Here is a 6,063-nt window from a genome sequence, read left to right on the forward strand (position 1 = left end):
CTGCCTACATTAAGACACATCCCCAAAAAACTCCTTGCTGTAGTTATCCTAAGCATATTGTTTAGGGCTTTGTTCATTATATCACACAGATCCTATTTAGGATAAACTTCAAATCAGAAATTTTTGTGCTTCTCCTGGGTGAATAATTTGCCTTTATTTTATGAGCACTCTCAATGATATAACTGTTCATATTCCTGTTTTTAAACTTATAGCTAGAAAGCTAAGAACCAAATCTGGGGCCCTTTGCTGGTAAATGTTTAGGATGTAAGACTCTCTTTTTCGAGCACTAGTCTCATTACTGGCTCTACTGGCTCTACTTTACTTCTTCGCGGCCCTGACTTTACTGTTTACTTCTTATTTATGTTATCTTGTTTAGAAACCTTTTATAGAAATTGTATCACATTGCAAAGAAGGAGGAAAAAAAGAATAAAGAAAAAGATGAAAAACAGTTTTTAGATGAACTGTTATATTCCTTTATATTCAATTTCTTTCAAAGCAAGCAATTAATCAAATATTTGATTCTGATTTATATTTTAAAGTTTTATAAGGCTTTAGAAAATTTAGAAACAGAAAACAGAAAAAGGTAATAAAAATTTTGCTAATCCACATGTTGCAAAATCTCAGTTGCCAAAACATTTTTTTTAGCTACAAAACATTTAAAAAATTGTTTATTATTGAAACTTTCAAATATATAGAAGAGTTGAGAAAAGGGTATCATGAACACTCCTTTATGTATCCATCTCCTAGATTTTAAAATTTTGCCATATTTGCTTCTTTTAGTTTTCTTCTGTCAAAGTATTTTAGAGTAAATAACAAATAAAAAAGACACAAAGAATCCTCATTCTACACAAAGTCAGTATGAAAAGGCACACAGACAAGGTTTTCCTAAGACAGAAAACAGAGAAATCCATGCTAAATAATGTAACAACAGTGGCTCTAACACATCCAGGGGGTAAGTATGATTTGTAAGAAGCAGAAAAGCTTTCCGTAGAGAAACTACTCTCAGGAGATGATTAGGTGGACTTAGGTTTTTTTTCTGCATCTGTCACTTGGCAAATGAGAAAATGCCATCTTCAGGATGTCCCATGTCATCCATTTTATACATATATAATGATGCTATTGCAAGTGTAGTCCCATCATTACTGAAGACAAGTGATGTGATGCTGGTGGGGTATCTATAGAACCAGTGTCGTCGCTTCTTGTTAACTGGACCCCAAATATTTACAAATCCTTCAGAACCACCCATAGCAAACGTACCGTAGATGTTGTTAAAAAAAATGGCATTGACAGAATAAATCTGCTCAATATTATTTTCTTTGACACTTGAAAGACATGCTTCTTCTGTACCTCAGGGCTTGGGAGCAAGTACTCAACTGCCGCTTGGCCTTCAACCGAGCTTAATACATAACTGCTTGTTTGAAAATGTTCAAAGGCAGCGAGTCTGGCACTTCAAGTTGGACACCCGGCACTGCTGCACGTAACCCATGTTCTGTAATTCCCACATTAACACTTTACTGCCCATCTTGCCCACAATCAGCTGATCTCCAGACAGAGAGGGTATTACTCACAGACAGAAGGTCCCAGCCTTACAAGGCGTTCTGGGATGCCACAATTTAACTGTCTGATCCCAAGGCCCAGTAACTACCACATTCACTTCTGGACAGTATTCAACACATCTGATAGGGGCATCATGGGTTCCAACCAGATCTTCCTGATCAGTGTTGGAATCATGTGTTTTTAGTCGAGGGTTTGATCCCCCACTCCAGGCATGTGTTGGACCGTTAGACGCACATCCAAGACAGCGCTGGATGCTGGTACTTGAGCTGAATGGCCGGCACATGGTACAGATGCACCGCCACATCTCAGGAGGAGACCAGCAGGACCTGGGAGGTGTTGGAGAGACATAATCCTCAGTGGGTGGCTCAGCTTGAACTCGTTAGAACCGAACGTATCGGGCTCCACTCAGAAGTCACTTCACCACCTCCTCCCCTTCGCTTCCCTCAGATGTTACAATATCTCACCTCTGTATATTTTAGTGTGCACCCCTGGAAAGTAAACATCTATTTCTACATAATCACAGCGACATTTTCACACCTGACAAAATTTATAATAATCTCCTAATGTCACCAAATACTTAGTCTATATTCAAATTTCCCAGGTATCCTACTCCCCCCCCCAAAAAAACCTTTTATAACTGCCCAAAATTCTTAACCTTAGAATATATGAGGTAAGTATACTCAAAGTTCCTCTTCACCTCCACTTAGCCATTTTGTTTACCTCTAAATGCCAACATGCCTGGGTATCTCTAAATGGTTAAGAAAAATAAAGTGATGGAATTGATCATATTGTGATCCCATTCAGCAGCAAGAAATAACTCTAGACTCTTTAAGTCACTAATAAAAATTATCCTCCAGGAAAATTTCAATATTACTGGAGTCATTTATTATGAATTATGCAAAGGTTCTATTAATAAAAACCATTATGCACTGATTTTCAAATATAGGCTCGCTATGCCAAAAATCTTACTTATTTATAATATTTATATAACTTTGAAATAAAGAGAAACTTCCCGGTCAGTTCTTTTAACAATGCTAAACATCGTCACTTTTAACATTTGACTATGCTCTCTGCCTCCCTTTTATTTTTTTATTTTTTTGGCCGCCCCACACGGTTTGTGGAATCTCAGTTCCCCAATCTAGGACTGAACCCGGGCCATGGCAGTGAAAGCTCGGAATCCTAACCACTAGACCACCAGGGAACCCCTCCCCCCCACCTTTTAAAAAACTAGATTCCATCCTAATAATTTACACTATTGCTTGTATATTTTCTGCTCCTATTGAACACAGTCTTACACTTTTATGTGCTTTAAAAACAGATATAAATTTCTTTTTAAAAATTTCTTTCAGAAGCATTATCTCATAAGCATTGCCTAATTTTATAATGCATCTGTAGATCAGGGATCTGGCCTATGTTGTTTTATTTTTAAAAACAAATTTCCAGTAAATGCAGTTTTCAGTTTACACTTATGAAGTCAAAATGTCAAGATGACTCAGAAACAATACGTTAAATTGCAAGTGAACTTTACAGATTTGATTTGGTAAAGATAGCACAAGATTCAATGAGACCAGACCCTGCGTCTACAATACGCCTGAGTGAGCAGTCAGAGAACATTCAGGAAGATAACGTCAAAGGCCAGACCCACACCACTTATGCAAATACTTTAGGGTGGAATTAACCTAATAGAATGAAACATTTTCCTCAAAAAAAAAAAAAAATTTCAAAGCATGTGGGAAATGTTGCTAAAGTGTCTCCTCTGATGAGAATTTCAGTGTGGAAAAAACTATGGAAAAGCACACACTTAGAGGTAGAGCCGAGGACAAAAAGTCCCTGCGCACAAGTCTCATCACCTATTTCTACCACTTATGGCTGTATTTCCCTCCAGTGAGGTGAACGGAAGTGTCTAAACAAAGATTGGGACTTCCCTGGTGGCTCAGTGGTTAAGAATCTGCCTGCCAATGCAGAGGACATGGGTTCGAGCCCTGGTCCGGGAAGATCCCACATGCCGCAGAGCAACTAAGCCTGCAAGCCACAACTACTGAAGCCTGTGTGCAGAGCCTGTGCTCCACAACAAGAGAAGCCACCACAACAAGAAACCTGCGCACCGCAACGAAGAGTAGCCCCTGCAATCCGCAACTAGAGAAAGCCTGAGCAACACAGCCAAAGATAAATAAATAAAATAAATAAATTTAAAAAAAAAACAAACAGAGATTGAAATTATCTCAAGCAACACCTTTGATCTTGATGTTTATCACACATGAGCATCTCTTCATTCCACGACCTTTGGGGAAGGGATTTGAACTATAAAATTCTACAGTGTCCAGAAGAAATAGGTTAAATGAAATTGTGGAATTAACAGGAGAGTTGGAGGACTGAAAGGCTTGGAAAAATGGTCCAGTTCTGAAACTGAGATACAATGAGCAGTCTTTTAGCCAACAGTAGGCATTCCACACTCTGTTTTAACTCACAAGAGATTCATGGTGGAGAGGAGGGCTATGCTGTTAAAGTCAGCCAGCTCCTCCCAAAGGATGGTTAACTCTCACCTGTCATTTCATATCATAAGAAAAGCAGAGCCAGGGGGAATCACTACAGTACATCTCTGTTTCTAATTTTTAGAACCTATGCACTTTATGCCAGTAGGTTTTTATAGCACGATTGTCTAAATTCCAAGATAAGCAGAAGCACTTCTGGAGTGATGGAATGAGGACCTCTGAAAACTTTCTTCTTCATAAAAACAATGAGGACATTGGCCAAAATTATGAACTTTTTCAGTACTCTGGAAATTAACCAAAGACTTGCAACAACTCAAGGAGCATTTTTTCAAAAAAAAAACCACAGTCTTGGTAAGAACAGTGAGCTAAGTGGCATTTTTAACTTGCCTATTCCCAGCTCCTTCTTGCCAGTTCCATCGTAGCTTGAAAATCAGCAGCCTTGCAAACACAGTACCAATGAAAACCAACAGCCTAACAGTCACTGGAGAAGTCAAAGTAGGTCTTGTCAAAGAATAAACAGAGCTGGACAGTAAAGTGGTAAAAACAGATTTTATTCAGAAAAACTATTAACATAGGGGAAAAGAGACCTCAGTATAGAGAACTGGGCTCAATTCTGAATACAATAAGGAAAATTCACAATTTACAGTCAGGGAGCAAGGTGGGGGTCAGTGGATGGAAAATTACTAAAAGGAAACATCACAGTGAAGAGGGGATTCTGGCTAAATTGGCCTAATGAGACTCTTACCAAAGGCAGGCCAGGGTGACCAGACATCACCTGGGGGATGGTAGAGGAGGGGGAACCCAGTGAGATACCAAGAGTGATCAGATATGGAGAATGGAGGAATATGGCTAAACTGACTTAGTAGGATTCTTGCTAAATTTGGACAATGCAGAGATGAAAATGGAAGCTCAAAAGTCAAAGTCTAGTTGAGAAGAGAGTTGAGGGGAGCCTGAGTAGAATTTCAGCACGGAGAGAATCTTTGTCAGTTTAGAGTTCCTGAGAAAACCCCATGTTCACAGAATAGTCACAATTTGACCTGACTGGCAGCTAGCTCCCTGAAAACCCCATTTATAGGGCATGTCTTCGTGTTGCCTCATTTAGAGCTCACTCAACTCTAACCCTAACCCTAAGCCTAACCATTGTCCAGCCCTTTGCTTTAATTAGGGACAACTCTGAAGGACCATGCTATATCTGCACAGGACTGGCTGAGACCTCTATTGGAAAAGCCACTCATTTTCCTTCTGCCAAGTCCTGTTTCCCTTGCTCATCTATAGATATTCTTCCTGAGACTGCCCCGGCCCCCGTCTATATTTTTCACACACATCGCTGTTTCAGAGTCTGTTTCCAATGATCTCAATTTAAGATGGAAGTATTGTTAATACCAGAGAGAGAAGGGGTATGTGAAACAGTAAGATCATTAAGAAGGAAAGAGGGAATGAAGCTAAAAGCACCAGTGGAATATTGATTGAAAGAGGGACGTTTTCTCCATTCTGATAAGCAGGGTGGTAAGCATAGGGACAGGTGCGAGTTGCCATAAGATCGTGTCAAATGGAAGAATAGTTTCCCTGAGAAAATTAAGTAAGCAAAAATGGACAGGTGTGCTGGACAAGCAAATGAAATGCTTGTCCGCTACAAGTGGAACTCAGGAGCACAAAATAAATCTCAGAAAAGGCTGGAAACCAGAGAGCTAGCTAACTGTGGGGAAAGCAGGGAAGATTCTCTCTTTCTCTGTCTTCCCACGCCAGTAATCTTTCTCTGATAATCTGCTTCTCTTTCTCTCCTCCTGCTTTGTTTATTCACACCTTGGCTAAATTTGTACTACCCACTTCATCTTTTATGTCTCCACGACTTCTGGTTCTAGCTCCTGCCATTTACTTGTAACTCCTGCTTAATACCTACTTTGTTGTAGGCCACCAGACTTTTCTACTTGAGCATTTGCAGAATGTGACAGTTGTCTGAGATCAGAGAGTTTGGGTTATTTTGCGTGGAGTACAGTGAGACCTTTAAATTTGC

The 6,063-nt window shown here is 39.6% G+C and overlaps 1 pseudogene; it reads right to left on the minus strand.

The window, feature by feature from the left end:
* Positions 1-1,013: 1,013 nt before the first annotated feature.
* LOC118905447 lies at positions 1,014-2,293 on the minus strand (annotated as a pseudogene).
* Positions 2,294-6,063: the final 3,770 nt, after the last annotated feature.

The sequence above is a fragment of the Balaenoptera musculus genome, chromosome 12, assembly GCF_009873245.2.
Source record: "Balaenoptera musculus isolate JJ_BM4_2016_0621 chromosome 12, mBalMus1.pri.v3, whole genome shotgun sequence".
NCBI classification, from domain to species: Eukaryota; Metazoa; Chordata; class Mammalia; order Artiodactyla; family Balaenopteridae; genus Balaenoptera; species Balaenoptera musculus.